Here is a 22,062-nt window from a genome sequence, read left to right as displayed (position 1 = left end):
GATTCCTTGTGGGATTTCACTCCCTTCTATCATTGCTTAGAAATTACTGTATCAGTTTTCTCTTCTGCTAGTGTGTCATATAGCAAATCTTTTGATACCAGAGCACTCTCTAGCCATTACTGCTCAGTGATTTTCTATGGCTAATTCCAGATACAAGTTCTTGATGACTTCTCTGACTAAAGTTATAACAAATATCCAAAGATGTTTCTATTCTGTAAGTAACTCCTGTCCAGGCTGAGTATTTCTTTGTCAATGTATACAAGGATACATACTATTTGGCCACATAAATGATTTCAATCACTTATTCTGAAGCAAAAGTTTTACATCCATTTCATCTCCCATACAGCATGCTATCCACACATATACTTATTTTTCATTGCTAAATAAACCGGTTATGACTTTTAGTAATAGTTTTGTCATGACTGCAAAGTTTATCAAAAATGAATAGCATAAAGCTTTTCAGGAATACCGGTTGTGTTAAAATTAGTGCTAATCTCGTTTGTGTGTGTCGAGGGAGGCTGGCACACCTTTAACCATCCAACTTTCTTTTAATTTAATTTATTTATTTAAAACTTATAAACAGGGTAGACATTGATCTTAAAGGACCATATTCAGGCATTCTGGGAGAATACAAAACAATATATAATAAATAACAAATGTTAATAAAACAAAACATTTTATAAAAACAAACAATAACCGTATCCCTCTACTCTCACTCATGAACATGACCATAAGATCATTGACTTGAGGTCATTGATCCCCATCTCCCCTTTAGAGAGTAATCCACTCTTTTCCAGAAGTGAAGTATGACATCAGATTTAGAAGTGCCAATTCTCATCCCAGCATTTTCACAATAAGTAGTGAACTGCTCCAGTGTATGTAAGAAGACATCACTATCACCTGAGGCCAAGAGATATCATCTGCAAACAACAGAGCTGCAGCCCTTACACCACCAAAATGGATATTCTCCAAACCTTTCCTGTACTTTGACATCCCATCCATAAAAATCATTATTAGTGGAATGCAGAAGCAGTGATTAAAAGTACTAAATCTAAACCAAAACTATACACTTCTTTATTGTCTCAGGTACTGGCAGTGTCTCTTAGTCTCTAGTCCCAGTTTATATATATATATATATATATATATATATATATATATATATATATATATATATATAGCTTTTTAGGCAATCACAGGTTAATTGCAGCAGTTTAAAAAGCACCTAATATTAGTAACCAGTCAACCTAATTCTGAACTCAGAGTTTTCTTTGGATTACTTTTTTTCTTTCAGATATGGTGGAAATAAATCAAATGTGGAGCTCAGGCTTCTTGACATAAGCATTTTGGCTGGAGAAACACCTGTTGTCATTTGAATAGTAGCACTATAACTTATCAAGAATCATGGCAGTCTTGATTCTACATTTCTGTCATTTTTCTCCATCACTTCTTTCAACATCTTTACAGCCTACTCTGCCAGCCCAAGCCCATGAGATGAACAATGAAATGGCATACCTCTCAACTGTCCATATTTACACAGAATATCAATATTTTTCCCTCATATTTTTGGCCTGCTCCTCATAAACTTTACGGTTTTCTGCTAAATCACTGAAGAATGAAGTCACTACATGTGAGTTTCAGATTTCATATCCTACAAAAAGAGCATGCTAACACAAATCCTATTATTTTAACAATTTTCTAAGAACAATATTTAAAATCTGTCCCTGCTTTAGGCCTTTGTCTCTCTCTCTCCACCCCCCATCCCCCCACTCTCATTATTTTAGGCTTTGTCCAGATTTCTTACTCTCTAAGAGGTTGAAAGGTTTGTGAAATGGTACAACAGTTATATAACAATTTCCATTTCTTTTGATAAAATGTGTAAATTTCAGACTGGTAAAATAACATACATCATTAGATGTTAACACTTCTTAAATACAATATATGCTAAAACTATTTTCACTGGTTGTATGCAAAGTTACAGCATTTATAATATATGCATCCACTCAGTTAGAATGATTATCTTTCAAAAATGGAAACTTTCCATGGACATGACCGTCAGATTCCATATTTATTCCAGATAATGACTTTCCAGGCCATGCTTATGAGTGTTAATATGTATTTGGTTGTGATTAGCTGTTTGCATGACATTTATCATATATCATTTCTTTCCTTATGCTGATTCATGCCAATACACCATGCATATGATCTGTTTAAGCCTTTCATTACAGAAATCCCAGTATGAACATAATGCAACATTTACAATATTATACAATGAACTTATAAATTAATTCACACTAGTCCCCCACACCAAACAACCATCAGTTATTTCAGTCCAGCCTTTCAAGACATATTCACGAGATGGAAATAAAGTAGTATATTTGATGGCCCAGGTATGACTTATTTATTATGCACTGGTTCACCTTCCTTGACATCTAACATCAGTACTTGAGCACTTATGCCAAACACTGTAGGCTCTTCTGGAATAAATAATCTACTTAGTGCCTCACAGCTAGCATTGTATGTCCATGGTTTGTAAATAATAACAGTACAATCTAGGGTTGGGAGGTTGGCCTAATGGTTAAGGTGTTTGCCTTACAAACACAAGGTACAGTGTTTGAATCTTACAGGAGATAATTGGTTAAACTTAAAATGGCTCGGAAGGGCAGTTAGCTTAGTATGAACTCTACTCATTTTGGACACCCCTACATTTTTTCCTCGGCAAGAACATGTCAACAGTCAGCACTCAATTTGCTTTCATCTCTTTAGCACAAATTTTCAGGCACTGTTTCTCTTTCTCATTTTTTATCAGTTCTTGTGATGTACCCAGTTCAAGATCAAATATTAGCATTTTCTTGCTTAAATTTGCACTTAGTATTTGTGGGCTGTTTACATAGAATTGTATTCATTAGCTTTGCAACATTGCATATCCTTGCGTACGTGCCTTTTTACTGTGATGCACATTACTGCTGTGTATCTTGGAAATTGTGGACATTTTTTATTTGCTATAACTAGTACTCATGCTAATTTATGGCATGTTTAAATGTCAGGTTATTTTCTGATAGTAACTTTCATTCATTAGTTGTTCCACACTTCCTGTCTCTCATCCCTGGCTGTATTGTATGTTTTGAATTACTTTTTTGGGCACGTTTTTTCATCTCAGGTACCTACTCAAATAGTATTGGAGAAGTTGTATGGAAATTCTTCCTCTAGCATGTTTGTATACGGTATAGCATATTCGGAACTGAATATACTAACTCACTAGATTTGAGAAGAGCATGATTTTCTAATAAGCATACGAGATGCCTGTAGGTCTTATTTTTTTCAGGAACCAGGAGACCTTTCATTAAGTTGTAAATTTCAGCTCTACAGAAAAAGAGATACATGTGCTTCATTTGTCTTCATTCTTAATATTATTTACAACAAAAATGGTTCATTCCTTCACATTATTTTTCAGAACTGGAAACTCACAACAAGTGCAAAGTTAATGTTCTGGAAACTATTGTTTGCTTGTGTACGTCTTACTAATGTCACTAGATTTATAAATAGTTCAGCTAACTTTCATTTTAACAGCATTTCCTTCTTTTCTGACTGCAGCTCTGTAAGCAATGTTTTAGCATCCAAGATAATGTCTGCTATTTCATTTTAATCATTCCTCTCACAGGAATGAATGAACATAAGAGCAGTCGAAGTGGGTAGGGAAACAATGGGAACATGAGGAGAAAATGAGGGTAACTATAGAAAATACAGAGAGGAAAAGCTTAGGGACAAAAAAAGGAAGAGCATAATGGAAACAAGGACCAGGACAGGTACAACTGTAGTAGGAACAGACTAGTATGTATAGCCAATGGAAGTATTAGCCTAGAAGGACTGATAGAGATAGGGCACAATGGAGATAGTTTACTGAGACAAGCATGGCCGGCATAGGCAACCAACCAGGCCGCCCCTAGAGCGGGAGTCTATGGGGCACGGCAGGCATAGGCCAACCAGGCGGCCGCCTAGGGCGCCGGTCTAGCAGGGGCACTTTTCCAGTATTTATTTGGTGTAGGTAGACCGGGGCACCAGGTATTGAGTTGGGGGGCACCGTGGAGCCCTTTTGCCTAGGGTACCAGTTGACCTAGGGCCGCTCCTGGAGACAAGAGGTGTAAAGAAATAGACTAGGAACATGAGAGATATAAGGATAATCAGAAACTCAGTCAACAATGCCAGATGGGAAGAGATAAGAGCTATTAAAATACAGCCAGTCTGACAAGGGGAGGACGTGCAATGAAGAGACAACTAAAGGCACAGAGGAGAGAATGCCCCTCCTTCTTAAGGTATACACTGGTGCATTTCACATTTTGGGTGGGGCAGTAGAGGAAACAGCAAGGATGGCTAGAGAAGTAGCATAGGGGAATGGGATTCACAGAAGGGTCTATATCAGTTCATCACAATGCAATAGCAGTGATTGTCGACCCTCATTCAGCAAAAATCATTTCAACAATTCACTGAATTTACCAAGAGCAAGTAAATACTTGCCCTACAGCACAGCTTTGCCCTTTTCTCTACTGTAGTGTGATCTCAGAGTTGGTATGTAGAGTTGTGGGGGTGGGTTCGATTTGTGCAGCTCTCAGTCCATTGTGCTGTAGGGCAAGCATTTACTTGCCCTCAGTAACTTCAGTGAATTGGTGAAATGATTTTCACTGAATGAGAAGCGACAATCCAGTTTTCGCTGCAATTGCATTGCGATGAACTAATATAGACCCTCACAGGAAGCATGATCAAAAGAACCACCGCATTTTGTGAGGACTGAATAAATGAGCATAACTGCCGCCTAAGGGACTGGACAAGGGAAGAGGGGTAGGAGTTGGTGAGAAACAGCAAAGAAGTGGAAAAGTCTATCTCAATCTGAAAAGCAAATCTGGGACATTAAAGCACAGCAAGATGATTGCAGATAATCGGGTAGAAGAAGAGAAGTTGCAAACTGAGTTACGGACAAGAAATGGAAAACAGCTGGCAAGAGACTAGCAAGATAAGAATGGAACCAAATTAGCAAGGGGCTGTGGTGCAGAGTACTGCTGTTCAGAACCAAAAGTCTAAGGAGCAAAGCAAACATCTAGGAACATCCTTGGATGAGGATAAAGGGGATATAGCAGACTTACATGGATTCTGTTATAAACCAAAGGCAGATTGTTCATTCTATCATTGTAGAGTGAAGGGTATCTATCTATCTATCTATCTATCTATCTATCTATCTATCTATCTATCTATCTATCTATCTATCTATCTGTCTGTCTATCTATCTATCTATCTGTCTATCTATCTATCTATCTATCTATCTATCTATCTATCTATCTATCTATCTATCTGTCTGTCTGTCTATCTATCTATCTATCTATCTATCTATCTATCTATCTATCTGTCTATCTATCTATCTATCTATCTATCTATCTATCTATCTATCTATCTATCTATCTATCTATCTATCTATATATCTATGTCTGTCTATCTGTCTGTCTGTCTATCTATGTTATCTATCTATATATAGCTCTGTGTATGTGTGTGTGTGTGTGTGTGTGTGTGTGTGTGTGTGTGTGTGTGTGTGTGTGTGTGTGTGTGTGTGTGTTTGTGTGTGCAATGATGTCAGTCAGCTGTCTCTGTTCCAGAACAACTTTCTTTAATTTCATAAAGTATATGAAGTCTGGTATTTAGTATGAAAATAAATGACAAACCTGCACACGTGTGTGTGTGTGTGTGTGTGTGTGTGTGTGTGTGTGTGTGTGTGTGTGTGTGTGTGTGTGTGTGTGTGTGCGTATACAAGAAAGGGCTGTAATCTCTCAGTCCTTTACTCTAAAAACCAAGGGATGCCATAATATTTAAAACTTTCCTCCCATGACAATGACAATAAAAACAATCAGCTGTACATAATAGTTCTGCTAAGGAAAAAAAAAACTGCTGTCAGTCTTTCTGCTACCTTCTTTCCCCAGTCTTATTCAAAACAATAAGGACCATGTTTATTTTCAATATATTACTGTAGTATTCAACAGTTAAAACAGCATAAGATGAGAGCAGCTCCAGTGCTTTATTCACAGCAGTGCCATGCCAACCATAAATCATAAAGATTCAAAAACAGTTATGCTGTACAACTTGCTGATTAATGAATAGAAAATTAACACGTTTCTGAAGTCAATGAATCTTATTTCAGAACATGGAATATTCACCCAGTGCTTTGGCCTGTTAACATTTTTCACTGGAAAAGGAAGCAGGACTCTACAGGAAATAAGATGCTGCATCTTGTCTGTGATGACAGTTATACCAAACATGCAACCTGCAGCAATTAAAATCATTGTAGCAAAGTGGTTCTACAGTGAAACTATATACAAGTCAGATGTTACCAATTTTGTGGCATGAAAGTACATAAAACATGTTTTCTGGAAGTACTAAATTATATAAACTGTAAAATGTGCATGAAGCAACATCAGACAAAATGTTTATAAAAGTAGCCTGAGTGTCTCACAGCATTGTATAGTTATTTGACGTTACATCACATACATTTCCCAAGAAAAGAATCGCACTGTACTTCACAAAGATAATTTTGCATCTAAAATGTAAATATCCAGAGATTCCCTAAAGCTGTGTATAGCAATCCATTGCACAACAGGATGCAAACTCAACTGCCTCACAAAGGTTACCTGTGTTTCGATTTTGAACAATTAAAATAGTCCTCTGTATTTCATAGTATAAAGCAGGAAAGTGTTAATGATCTGTGTTTTGTAGACTAGAAAAAAATAGCATGACTTACCTAAATGAATTCCATACGTTTCTTGTGCTCCATATATCAGAATCACAGTGTGTTCATAAAATTATAAATTGGGAGGAGAAAATGCAGGAATTTAATTATTTTGGAATCCTTTTAAGGTTTTGGAAAAAAACAGGCCTTCATCAGCCTGTTTCCATAATGTTATAATTTTCTTGCAACCAGAGGCTGTTAGATCATTCTGGAAAAGGATAAAGCTTGTTTTAACTGTTAAAATGCTAAAGAGTTGTTTACAAAGGCATATAGACTGTTACATGTTTTAAAACTGTCAAATGACTGCTGATCCTAAGGGGTTTCTTTTTCATCATAACTTTGTAATGCAGAGAGTGCAGGGGCTTATTTTCTTTAGTGCTTGTTTGGGACAATGCCCATTTTCTGATAAGCTCCAAAAAGCACTGCTAAAAGACATTTCTCTGTTCCTTATGCAAAATAGCAAAATCTGCTTTAATTATGTTTATTACAACTTCTTTGATTGCATTTCATGAGTCCATCTATATGATTTGTTGCATGCAGATGTATATAAGAATGTGTGTATGTGTGTGTGTGTGTGTGTGTGTGTGTGTGTGTGTGTGTGTGTGTGTGTGTGTGTGTGTGTGTCCATCTCTCTGTCTCTCACTACAGACACACACACACACACATATATATGTGTGTGTGTGTGTGTGTGTGTGTGTGTGTGTGTGTGTGTGTGTGTGTATATTTCATAAGACCCCATTCTATAGGCTTTTCAGCAGACCACAAATGAATATGTCAGCAAGAAGCAAATGAGGAGGCAATTCAAAAGGCAATGGTGAAACTAACATACTTAAAGGAAAATAAACATTAAAAGAATAGTGTTAGACAACAAACATTTCTCCCTGGGCCTCCACTGAAAATTGACTCGTTCCAAGTCAGACATACCCAGTAAACAGATATTAAATAAATAAATTAAATAAATAAACATGTAAAAAAAGGTTCAATAGCCATATTTATTCATCCCTAATTTGTGACTGGATCCTAATTATGTGAAACCTTTCAATAAGTGTTAGAGGACCCAAAGTGAAATTAACTCAGTTCATGCAACGTGATTTGCAAATCAGTATTTGTCAACGAATAAAACTTTTTGGTGACATTTCATTATGAGTAGTTTTCATTTTTTATTGTCCCAACAACTCACTAATTCTAAATGTACAATCTTATTTTCGTCTGAAAATCACTCAATTGCTATTGAGTTAAACTTTATACAACAGATAAGACTAAAAATTTGACTTTTTGCAATAGTATATATATATATATATATATATATATATAATACATAGTATGCAGGCACTTATTTGCTTTTTATTATTCTGGGGTAACTAACTTCAATTCCTACTGTATCAAACTAATTAAAAACAACTACAGAGAAAAGAGCACTGGAAAAAAGTGCAATGTATCTTGTGATTGACAGGATGGTAAGAAACAGTAACAGACATGCCAGTGCACCAAAACTGATGAACAAGTCCAGCTACACAGTAAAAGAAATGTTAAAAACCCTATTACTCAAGATTTTGGCAGAAAGGAATGAGATGAGGTTATATGCACAAGAAAGAAAAGTTTTGTTCTGGGTTTTATAGCTTATATAAATCTTAACCAGAAGAATGAATAAATGAATACAGGCACGGGCACACACACACACACACACACACACACACATATATATATATATATATATATATATATATAAAGAGAGAGAGAGAGAGAGATAGATACACACAAACACACACACATTATATCTGTGTAACTTCAACTTGCACCTTGGATAAACAGAGGGAAAAGCCATAGCAAGAGCTTATTCAAGAAAATTATAGAGGTTGGTACCTGATACATAGGCAAGTTGGCTGTCCAAGACCAGGCAAGTCAATGTGTCTGAAGAAAAGTAGTCTGAAGCAGGGCCAGAGAAAGAGTCAAGAAAGGCCTATGTTCTGGGAATGAATAAAATTGAGTAGAACTGTGGGTTATATGTCTTTCTTTTTCTTTCTTTCTTTCTTTCTTTCTTTCTTTCTTTCTTTATCTAAGGCTTTGTTAACTGGGTATGTGGGCTGGTAGTGGGACCACTTTAAGCCATGAGCCATGTTGAACTTTAATGAACTATTTAGGGTCTGTCATCTAAACTTCAGAATTATTATATCAAAGCATTTCAAATAATTGTCAAACTTTTTTATACTGATGTGACAAGTTTATTTCAGTAAGGGTATGACAAATTATAAATACAGCCTTTCAATGTTCTGTGAATGGCAGATATTTGTAATATGTGTGGTTTATGCAGTAAGATGAAAGAATGATGGTGGAAAATATTTGCTATTTGAGTAGAATTTCCCTAAAGTGCTTTGGGGGGGGGGGGTCAAGATTTTAAAGTAGTGTTTTTATACTGGCAAAATATGATTCTATGTTATTATTCTTGCAAGCTGAAGTAAGCTTAAACTGCAGAGTTTACATTAAACATGGAAAATATACCACAGAAAGAAAACAGGCAAAAAAAAAAAACGTTTTTTTTATTTTATAAGTTTATAGAATACCAAAACTTTAACAAGGATAGCTGGCATATCCAAATGAAAATGTTGCTCAACTGAGTGTCAAAAATATCCATGCTCAGAAGTTCAGCTTGTGTTAATAAATTCAGAAAGGAAATAACATTTCTTTTGTTTCATTTACTTGACTTGATGCTTGAAGTAAAGCAGTGCATTAACAAAACAGTGCTAACATTTACCCCAGAAGCAGTGAGTATACTAAAGTCACGTTGAAATAAGTAATGCTGTGCAATAGGGGTAATAGGAGCAACACAATGAGGTCTTAGCTGACTGCCAGCTCAGTGCTATGCTCTAAAGAACTGTGATTATTAGTGATGGAGTTTGCTTTGTTGGAACTGTGCTCATTAAAATGTATACAAAGTGCTCAGAAAGAAAATGCATGTTTTCATTCTTGTTTATTAAGCTGCACTGTGCCAAATACGTATCCAAACACAGTGAAAGAAAGAGAGAGGGAGAGAAGCTGAAGCAGGGACACAGAAGCAAAACTCTGAGAGTAAAAGTTAGTGGAAAAATTCTTAAATCAAGTTTAACAATTGTATGTCATAGAAAAGAGTGGCAGAATAATAAGTACTGCTGAATGCTTTGACAACGTGCCATGAAACTGTGGCGAGAAATGCATTGCTGAAAGCTGCTTACAAAAATAGGTGTATAACAAATTACTGGAAGGCTGCTTAACAGGGATGTGCATAGTGGAGGTACTTAGCTGCTGAAAGAAATGAATGATGCTGGTAACAATTACTGTGTTGGGTTGTCAAATTGTAAAAAGTAATTTGTCCAGATCTGCCCACCCCAAGAAACTATACCACACCATCTTGTCATAAGACATTTATTAATAAGAATTTCTAAATCACATAATTTAGTAATCATGTAATTCATTAGTCATAGAATTTATTACTCACAGGATTTATTAATCACAAATAAAATACATAACTTAAACTGTCTTTATTTTTACTTGACTGAATTATTTATATATTTTCTGGACAAATTTTGTTTTCTGATCTGTGCTGAAACTTTTTTTCTCCCACTCTATAGCTGTTGTGTTCTTAAAGTTGGTAAAACTGATCTAACAGCTTTTATGTTATCTGATTGCCCCAAGGCTTGGCTGTTGTCTTGCTGGTATAAAAATATTACCTTTTAGTAAATTCCTGCATATCATGGGAGAATCTCCCTGTGTTCTGACTGAGAGTGCTTCTCAAACAATCTGGAAATATAGAGCTGATAAGTATATTTTTGGCACTTTAACTGTTCAGTGTTCTGCACTGTCTTTATTTTTGCTTGACTGAATTATTTATATATTTGCTGGCTGAATTTTGTTTTCTGATCTGTGCTAAAACTTTTTTTCTCCCAGCCTCCCACTCTATTGCTGTTGTGTTCTTAAAGCTGGTGGCTTTTGCAGTTATCCACCCCTACTGTAAATTTGATCAGGGACACTCCTCCCAGTCACATCCCTTTACCTCATTCCACCTAATATAGAGATCATTTGGGAAGGCCAAACCCCTTAGTCCATTAACCTTGAATTATCTTCTGTTCCTGCTCTCTCCCTTTCCACTTTATAAAAAAAAACACTTTATTCAGCTGCTTATATTTTTCTAATTTGTGTTTGTTCCTACTACTCTGTTACTTTATCTTGCTTTGCTTTTTCCTGATACTTGCTGCCTGTTCTCTAAAGTATTCAACTGCATCTTTTCTGTTGCATTTATTACTGCTTGTTTATAGCCTGTCTAAATTGTTAAGTGTTATTCTTAACTGTTATTCTATGCTCTTAGTTTTGGTTTAATCACTTGGGCTTTAGGCCCACCCCTTAGCTTTCCCTGGCCTTTCTCCCTCAGGTTCTGACAAATATGGATGAACAATTTCCTACAGTTTTTCCTGCCAGTCTGGTTGATATGGGCATCCTGAGACATTGTAGCAACTGCTTCATGTACACAGACAACCATCTACATCTACCACCTAGAAACACAATTTGTGAAAGATGCAATTACATTAGGAACCTAGAGTCCAAGCTCTCGCCCATCAAGCCAGTATATCTGGCACCAAAAAGGTTGTCACCACAATCACTACACCTCAAACACCACCCACACCTACACAACACACACCTACATATGCGGAGGTCCTGCACATAAACATACCAAAAGAAACAAGTAATCTACGTGGTATCACCGAAGTCTCAAAACAACCCACTAAACAAGTGTAGTGGGTCCAAAAACAAAACAGTGTAAGAATCTTCACTGTGTGGAAGATTTTCAGTCCATATATCTCTAGTTAATCACTGTATATTAATCAAATCAGACAAAAGTAGTAGAAGTAGCAAACTTAAACTCATCTTAAGTAAAAAATAAATAAATAAAAAATATATAATTGTACAGAATTACTAAGTATTCAAAAGTAATCCAAGCAAGACAGGTAGTCTGTTTCCAGTCAAAAATCCTTTATTAAGTACACAGACAAGAGATCCAAGTAAAACAAAAATAGAGTAATAGTTTCCTCACAAGCTTTCTAAGTATATATATATATATATATATATATATATATATATATATATATACTTTTTAACAGGCAAGGGAGTGGTTTATTGTGCTGCAAAACAAAGTGTTATTGGTACACGTTAAATTCACATCCCTTCCCCCATCAGTGTGACATTTGAGCTGGTTCTGCCCTGCTTGGTAGCTATGATAATAATATAACCCTTATGTACTTTAAATAAAATGTATAATGATGTGGTACCTCTTATTTAACCAGATTATTAAGTCTGTGATTTTATCCAAGACAATATACTACATGGCTGGAAATATATCAACCTTAGTCCATTTGGCAATCAAAAAATATATATATAAATATATACATATACACTTTGCATGTAAAAAATCAATTGTAAAAATCATATTCTATTTTCATAACCTATTGTTAACAAAGATAGCTTTCGGCCTTCTAGACTTCTTCAGGTCTGTGTACAAGAACCCTAAAAGCTATATATAAAAATATATATAATTGTATAATTAGTCAGTATTGTTATTACACATCATTTTGAATAAAGTGGAAAAAAGAGAACCAGAAAAAGAAAAAAATAATAAGAAAAAATGTATGATGACGGAAACAAAATATACACAAATTACAACTGATTTAAAATGGTATTTAAAACCAACTGGTAGAATAAAATAAAATAAAATTAGTCATGTAAACAATGTGGCAATTTTCTAAGTTCAAGATGGATAAGGAGAAAGTCACAGTTAGTTGTCTGTCAGGTGCCAGACTCTGCCATATCACATATGCTCTCAAGTCTCTCAACAACAGGTACTGTTATGACTCTGTCATAGTCCATGTTGGCGTGAATGACTTGAGACATACCTCTCTGGACTATATGAAGAGAGACATGATGAGGTATGTCCCTAGCCTTAAGCAGCATTCTGCCATCACCCAGAATAATGCCTAAATACAGACAGAAAATGATTGACTTTAACAATTGGCTTAGTTTGTGGTGTCATTCCAGGGGGATCCAGTACCTGACAGCCTGGGAAGATATGATCGACAGACCATGATGCTTTGCCAGAGATGGCCTGCATCTGTCTCACCTTGGCTTCTGGCTACTGCCAAAGGCTCTTGCCTCCCCTATAGTGCCCTTTTTAGGAAAAAAGTTATGAGGTTAAAACTACCAACATAAACATTTCAAAAAAATACAAATTAAAGATCATGCAGCTAAACACTAGGAGTCTAAACATGAAACTGTACTCATTGCAAGCATTCCTAACCCTGGAAAATTCTGACATCCGCGCAGTCAGAGAAACCTGGTTCAAAGCTGCGGAGAGCACTCCAACATTACCTGGTTACTCATCCTATCATACATTCAGACCCCAAACTGTTGGCAGTAAAGCCAAAGGAGGTGGAGTTTCAATATACACTAAAGGCATACACACCTACAGGCTGGTCAAACAGTATGATGCACAGGAGACACTCCAGGTGCAGGTAACCATTGACAAGATCCCTATTCAAATCATAGCTAGCTACCGGCACCCAAAACTGACTCGAGATGCCCAATGTGCCTATTTGGACCTGTTCGAATCTATCAAGATTCAACCCTTTACCCTGATCCTGGGTGACTTTAACTTCCCAAACATAGATTGTAAGAACTACTCATGCCAGAACACAAATGCGCAGTGATTCCTTGATTTTGTCAATGTAAATATCTTGGTACAGCTAGTTGATACCTCCACAAGAGGTGATAATATCTTGGACTTGATTTTAACTAACATGAGTAAACACTGCAGTATCCCTATAGTATCATCCTCCCTGGTAAGATCCAACCATAAAGCTGTCACTTTCAAAGTCACCATCTCCCCCAACCTCCCTCTAGCTAGGATCAGACATAAAAACTTCTTCAAATCCAATTATAGCCTCCTGAGGGATGGTATAAACAGCTTCACAGTCCCCTCCCCCTCTGTAGATATTGGCACCAATATCTGAAACTACACCAAAGCACTACATGAGCATTTATATAGATGCATGGAATCAGGAATATCCGACAGGACTAAATCATCCTCCTCAAGGAAGAGTGAACCTGTCTGGTGGACAGCTGCAATAAATAAACTCTATAACAAAAGGAAAAAATTGCTGCCAAAGACCAAGAAGGAGCAGATGCCCAATTGGAAGCAATGTCTCCTTAGTCTGAACAAGCAAATAAAAGCAGTAGTGAAATCCTCCAAAGCAAACTTCAAGTTCAAATTGGCCACATCTACTAGAGACAATCATAAGGTCTTCTTCACATATGTCCACAACCTCAAAGGAAGCACCCAGATCTGTTCAGAACTGGTGGTCAAGGACACCACATATACAAATGCCATAGATATAGCAAAATTGCTGCCTGACAGATTCAGTGAAAACTTTACCCCTCTGTCCCCGCCATCAGTAAATTAGGACATCTCCAGTACCTGCCCCCTTCACCTTATATCTTGGGAACAAGTCATCACTGCTCTCTCAAAGGCAAAAAAAAAGCCTCCATGGGACCCAATAACATCCCAGGTTGCATTCTACGTGAACTCAGGCAGGAACGTGCAACACCATTAGGCACCCTATTCAACCAAAGCCTGAGTATTGGCTTCATCCCAGATGAGTGGAGGACAGCCACTGTCATCCCTTTACACAAAGGTGGAGCATCCACCGATCCAGTAAATTATAGACCCATCAGCCTAACTAGCCTGATCTGCAAGGCCATGGAATGGATTATCATGGACATCATTAACAAGGACATTGGCAACCTCCAAACACTTGATCCCACACAGTTTGGCTTCATCGAGGGGAGGTCATGTCTGATAAATTTGGTCGACTTTTTTGAGACAGTCACCAAAGCCATGGATGAGGAGAAGACAGTGCACACCACCTACCTTGACCTGGTCAAAGCCTTTGACACTATTCCCCACTCGGGCATAATAGATAAACTCTCTCAACTAGGCATCAATCCATATGTTACCAGATGGGTAGCAAACTGGATGACTGCTAGAACTCACCTAGTGAAAATAAGGGAAGCCACCTCAAGTAGTAGACCTGTAACAAGTGGCATACCCTAGGGTTCAGTCTTGGGGCATCTGTTATTTGGGATATACTTTTCTGAGGTGCAGGCCAAAACCAGTGGGCTATGGCTGACCAAGTTTGCAGATGACAGCAAGCTGGGTGCTGTCATCAATTCCCCTAGTGATGTGGACATCCTCCAAGATGGTCTCGCTCAAACAAATGACTGGTGCCAGAAATATGGCCTCAAGCTGAATACCAAAAATGCATCATCATCCCCTTTGGGGAGAGTGACGTCCTCACAAATTAGCACATTAATAACAATGTCCTAAGCATGCCATCAGTCATGAAGGATTTGGGCACCCAGGTTGATAGCAACCTGACTTTTAACCATCATGTTGCTTCCGTTGTACAGAAAGCCTTGGGTTGGGAGGGTGGCCTAATGGTAAAGGTGTTTGCCTTACAAACACAAGGTGCAGGGTTTGAGTCTCACAAGGGATAATTGGCTAGGCTTAAAATGGCTTGCAAGGGCAGTTAGCTTAGTATGAACCTATGACCCTATGACATGGCCCACCGCATAAGTAAGGGCACCTCATCCAGGGACAGGGAGGTCATAACATCCCGGTATTTCTCCCTTATAAGGCCCATTATTGAGTACAACACTCCTTTCAGCATGTACCTTGCAAAGCACATGCAGCAGCTGGAGAGACCACAGAGGTTCCTCACCAGGAGAATCCAGAGCCTCAAACATATACCACACACAGATAGGCTAAAAACCCTATTCCTCTACTCAATTTCATACAGACTACTCAGAGGTGACCTCTGTCTGGCATACAAGGTGATCATGGACCCCACATTGATTGGACTGCTGCATATTCGCAACTCAAGCTCCCCTCGAGTAACCTGCACGAGTGGCCTCAGCCTGGTCTGTGACATCAACAAGACATTGGCAGAACAGATTTGTGTCCCAGAGACCCACCCATCTATGGAATAGACTCTCTCTCCACATCAAGCAGAGTACCTCTTTACCCCTTTTTAAGCGCAACCTGGATAACTGGATGGGAAACAGAAAATATACCCCTGGGATTCCACCCGTGTCCCTGCTGGACAGGGGCATCAGGTGCTGATTTGTCTAAACATGGAATAAACTCTTGGCTAGGCTTATAAGGGTCTCAGGGCCAATAGCCTTGTAACCTTCTATGATCCTATGATAACAAATTATAGTAGGCAGTGTTCACACCTAAATGTGATCTCCCCATCCCACTGTTCCTGCACAGAAGTAAGTTAACTCCTCCTTACCATTACCTCACTTCCTCTCCAACTAGCCCTTCCTTAACTTTAACCCTTCCTGGCCTGTAACACCACAAGAACACCTACATCCACTTAACTCTTTAGAAACTCCTCTGTCCCTCCACACTCCCCACCCTCACCCCAAATCCCACAGGCATCTCTGGATGAATTAGTTTGCATCCAAACCACATTTGCTGCATTTTAAAGGTAGAAGTGAAACCAAAGAACTCAAAAGCAGTTCAGTGACAAATTATAGTTGACTTGGGGGAGATGTGGAAATGTGATATGATTAAAATAAAACCTTGTTAGTAAATGCGGACTATGAAAAGTAGGCTGCTTAAATAAAAGTTAAGCAATAACTCTACTGAGAATAATAATTTTGTGACAACACAAAGTTTGTATCTAACCTAAAGAATTAGAAATACCTTGTGATAATTACACGAAGGTCTTTGTGGCAACTTTTGAAGGAGGCAGAAAGTAAAATCGTTTAATCTCGTGTTGGCTTCAATTGAAGGAGCACTGCATTATAAAAACCTCATACTGGAATCTGGTACACTTTATGTTTTGAAATCCATGCCACTGATAAAATGAAACATTAAAGATAGAAAGTAGATAACAATACTTATGCTAAAGGTGAAAGTATACTAGCATCTAACAAAGACAAAGTTGTTAAGATGCAGCGGGGAGAAACTAATGACAAAACAAAGCAGGGGGTCACAGGGTCACAAATATGCCAGTGAGTTCTGTGCAACCTCCATTCTGTCAAAGATGAACAACTAAGTGTACCTAAAATACAAAATGAACCCACTATGTGTATCTGAATGTGCAGCTAGCATACAGTAAAATGATGCTTAGAATGAAAATGTTCTCCAAACTGATGGCAACAATTAAACAGTTTGGTTAATAAACTAGATATGATGGTAAATGTTAGGAAGGCTTTAACACAACCTGTAACAAAACTCAGTGAGCAACAAAAAAAAAATTGATAGATCACAAACTCAAACTCACATAGGTATACTAAATAGTGTTGACAAACTAGCTGCTTTAGAAAAGGTTGTGTATAACTTGGAAGCAGAACAAAAACACGTTTCTTGATTTAAGAGAGAAAAGCAACGCTAATCTGAAATCCACATGGCTGTTAAGTACATCCAAAGTGATAAAGGGGAAATATGACAAGAATGGCAAACTGACTTTTTGAGTTACTAAAAGTCTCACTGTGACGATGTGAGTTATTGCCATCTGTGCCAGGGAGAATGGGGCAGTATATGTGTAACATATGCCAGCATAGTTGGCTGGAGTTTTGTTAATAATTTTCTGTCATTTGACTATCACACTAACTTGTACAGTTGGGTATGCTAAAATGTATCAATATTGCTATTATAACTGATTAAATGTTTTTTGTTTAAACAAAGAATTATATAATTTTCACATACTGCAACAGATTTTAGAATAGCTCTGTGTCTGTATTCTATCAGAGTCATGTGATCAAATGTGATGTCATTCTATAACCAGCACTGAGGGGATGGAACTCACAGATCAACTTGTTTTGTTTTGTTTTGTTTTCTTTTGTTTTGTTTTCTTTGGAACCTGATATAAAAATCTATGGCACAGTTATCACAGTCAATTCAGTTGAGTTCAATAGTTTTGAAGATCATCACCTTGCCTTGTGGAAGCAAACAACTCGGCATCTAATCTTGCCTTGCTATATTAATTATATTAGTTAGGGAACAGTTCTTCTTTAGACAGGAATTACAGTGAGATTAGCATTGTTTTTCTGCATTTGCTTGAATATGGCCAACTGTGTTATTTTTATTTCTCCTGTGACTGAAACTCTGATGTTTATTGCACTTAGATATTTAATATTCTCATGTTTTCTATTTTATTATTTATTATTAAATATTTTTATACCTTTCATTGTGGCTGGTCTTTTAGAGATTAATTTTAACCTCTTGAGAGTAAAAGTAATGTATTTCAGTTTTTCTTGGTTAGGGGTCGCTACAGCAGAATCCTGGTCTGCTAATGATTGGCAGTGTATTTTTATGGTGCTGAGTTGCCAGCCCGATGCCCAACCTTCAAAGAAGGCATACCCATTCATGCACCTACTTGCACATCTTTTATGTTACTCGACATCTTGAGCATACTTGTGCTTATTTTAGTGACACCTTGGCCACTCCGAAAAGCCTTGCTGCTTGGGTTACACTCTACCATTTTTATTAATATTGATTTTACTCAGTGTAATTGGAAACCCTTGTAAGAGCCTTATAATGGCTGACTGGTGTCAACATCATTACCTTATTGTCTGAGCATAAGGGGGCACAGCTAGTAAATCTGTGCCAGTCTTTCCCAGGAGTGTGTGTGTGTGTGTGTGTGTGTGTGTGTGTGTGTGTGTGTGTGTGTGTGTGTGTGTGTGTGTGTGTGTGTGTGTGTGTGTGTGTAAGTCAAATACCTAGGTGTGGGTGTGTCAGTCACTCAGAACTGCTCTTGGGGAAACTGTGCTTGATGCAAATAGCTGCATTTGAAAATATTGAGTAAATCCATTCCTGTTCTCAGTGACTGTCTCTCACCGGTATTGGTGGTGAGGATTGTGGCTCCTTGATTACTGGCCTGGGTAAGATGGCCCATCACACTCACTAAAAGAGTTCATTACATAAATGAAAAATTATGTTCTTTGTAATGTTCTTAGCAGTGAAGGGGTGCATATTATTGAAACTCTTTGATTTGGCTCATGGTTTGAAAAACAAGCTTGGTTTTGTAAACAAGGAGCAAGTATGTTTCAAACAGACTTGGTTCTTTCAGAAAGGAAACTTTGGTCACAGAAAGTGATTCAACAAAGCAACCAATGGGGATCCTGTTGCTGAATAAAGTGAGAAATTGAACTAAGTGGGGCTTTCAAAGTCCATACAAATGGAAAAATAATTAAGAAAATAAAACAGTCATGCATAGGAACTATTGCAATTGATTTACAAAACAGTCAGAAAGTGTTGATAGAAACCTTAAGCAGACAGAAATTACAATAGACAAAGAGTTAGAACGCGGGCAGATAGCCTAGTACACTACTATGAAACTATGATACAGCAAATACCCTAACTGATAGTGTGAGCTTACTAAATAATTTGAGACATAAAGAAGATTGTGGTTTAAATGGAGTCTGAACTACAGTGTGTAAAGGAATCCTTGACTTATAAGCACTGCACTGATTGGAAAACATATCAAATCACAATGTAAAGGAGTTAGAGACAAGGTCTGTGCACGTACCTCATATAGTGCCTATAAATACAAGGTTTTCCTTGTTATAAGAGCGTGTCCAAAACCAATGAGTGTCTAAGCACATGGTACTTCCCAGGGGAGTAAGAATAAGCACAAGAATGTGTGAGTTTGGAAAAAGCTGTGACTCAAAAGAGGAGTCAGTTACAAGTAATAAAGGTAAAGCCGACTTTTATGTAGAGACTGGCATAGAGTGTAAATGCAAGGTAAACACCTCAGCCAGCATTTCAGACTGAAGCTCAGATTGCTTCATTTCAGCATAAGTAACATGAAAATTCAAACTGTTTCAATTTGGCATAGCAAATTCAAGAAATGCAGATTTCTTTTCAGCATAGAAGACAGGAAAACTCAAACAGTTTTTTTTTAGAAAAGCAGACAGGAAAATAACTCAAATTTTAGCTGATGGAGTACCTGCAATCACACAATTTTCAGCAAATATGCTGGGTAACAAACAGCATAGTATCTTGTTGGTTTTCAGCACTTGATATAGTACTTAATCTTTTAAAGTACAATTTTAAGTTTCAGGATGGTAACTTGCAGTTAAGAAATGTTCCTTAAAGTACTTTCCAGTCTGTTGAATACATTTCTATGTTCTCCTGACACTTGCACATGAAGTAAATACTGAAACCTGCAGTGCAGAATAGCTCCATCTAAAGGCAGTAGCAGCCGTCCTTAAGACAACAGTCAAGTTTTTACTTTTCACCAAGCATTTACAAAGCACATGAATCATAGGATTATAGGAATTACAAGGCAAGTAAGTCAAGATATCCATCAGCATTACCAGTACCCATGCTCACAGTTTACCACCCACGTCTAGTTGTGCAAAATATTCTGTTGAAAGAAAAAGGGGTATCTCACTGCTTAACATGCAAAGATGGCATAACTGCTAGGTAGTAAATTTGCCCCTCCAATGTGTTTTATTTAGGGGTTGGTGGAAGTTGAATTCCTTCACTGGAGAATTTTTGGATCTGTCTGGCTGTTTTATGGAGATACAACTGATCCATTAAGGTAGGGTTGTTGATGACCATGGAATGTTAGATATAGTTCTGCTCAGAGGAACCTATAAGACAAAAAAGATAGTGATACACTTATGTACCTGTTTTAGAAGTTACAGATTTTTAAACTGATTATCTTTTTTTTTTTTAGTTAGGAACATTTGGGGTCTTTTTAGTTGTATGACATGTTTGGCTAGATGCATGCCAAATAGAGCATCACACAACATTAACAGGCTTGATAAGGACTGGGTTCAGAGGGATAATGATGTCCTTTGACCTGGATGAGATACAGTACCTTTAGATATCTGTCCTGCTCAGACTGCAACAGTCAGGTATTATGTACAAAAGGATTTCCTGAGTACTGTTCCTAAATGATAAACTAAACACAAAGAGCAAATCACACCACTAAAGGCCGTTCAAACAAATATAAAATAAGTAAGAAAAAAGGATGAACATTCCACCTCTTGCTCTCAAATAACTGAAACACATTTAATACAAACCACAGTTAGGGTGGAAGCTTGGTAGCTCTTACAAGAACTGTTAAGCTGTTACAAACAGCAGTTTAAATTGAAGCTTATTAGAACTATTAAGCTGTTGACATCAGCTGAAACACTCTTGATACAAACAGCAGTTAAAACTGTTGGGCTGGTACAAACAGCTGAAGCACACGATATAAATGGCAGTTTGAGTAGAAGCTTGCGATCTATGTAGAAGTTTCCCATTTCTAGTTAAACTGATAAAATCTCTTTATTATATAAAACAAATAGTAAAACAAATGGTAAAATACAGGATAAGCATTTTTGGTTATGCTTAACCATCTTCAGATCCTGTTAGAAGTAAGAAAAACTTCCATTTTAATACAAAAGCATTTGCCACTCCCATTCTGAAGACATCATTCCTTAAAGTAAAAGCTTAAATTATATATACTTTTTATTTCTCAGACCTTGCTCTTTTAATATAGGTTTTAGGGGTACTACCCCATTCAATCCTGGGGGATGATCTGCTCTCAGATCCATAATCCACCTTGCTTCTTCGGCTTCCATTTTATTCATTAGGTCACCATCTCGTATACTTTCTTAGATGTTTGATAAAGCCATAAATCTAAAAGAGTGGATCTCAAATCTAGAGATATGTTGGTAGAGAGAATTAGTTTCTACCTTGTTTCTTATATCACATAGGTGGCGAAGAATACGTTCCTTGAATTTACTGTTCATTTTGCCTATATAATAAGCTGTGCAGATACTACAGGTTGGAATATATACTAAATTCCTGCTGTTGCAATTCACTAACCCTTGGAAAGTATATATATTGCTTGTTACAGGATGTATAAATGTATCTTCTGTGTTAATCCAAGCACATGCTTTACAGAAACCACATTTGTGTGTACCTCTGTTAGACCTTGTAGGAGCAGCCTGAGTGATAATATTTCTCATCTCTAGTCCATCTTTTTGGTATAAAAGCCTCTTTAAATTCTTTTTGTTCTTAAATGCAAAGCTGGGTTTTTCTCCTACCAGATCTTTAATTCTAATATCTGAAGTTAAAATCGGCCAATATTTTGTAATGGTGCCACATATCGCTGCATCGTCTGTGCTATATGTGATTGTACACCTTACTTTGTGCTCTTTGAAGCAGCTTTCTCTACTCTGCTTCATCTCTTGGTCACTCCACTCAATGTGTT

Source organism: Protopterus annectens, chromosome 7.part0 (assembly GCF_019279795.1).
Source record: "Protopterus annectens isolate FY-2018-M chromosome 7.part0, PAN1.0, whole genome shotgun sequence".
Lineage (NCBI taxonomy): Eukaryota > Metazoa > Chordata > Ceratodontiformes > Protopteridae > Protopterus > Protopterus annectens.
This window is presented reverse-complemented; position numbering follows the sequence as displayed.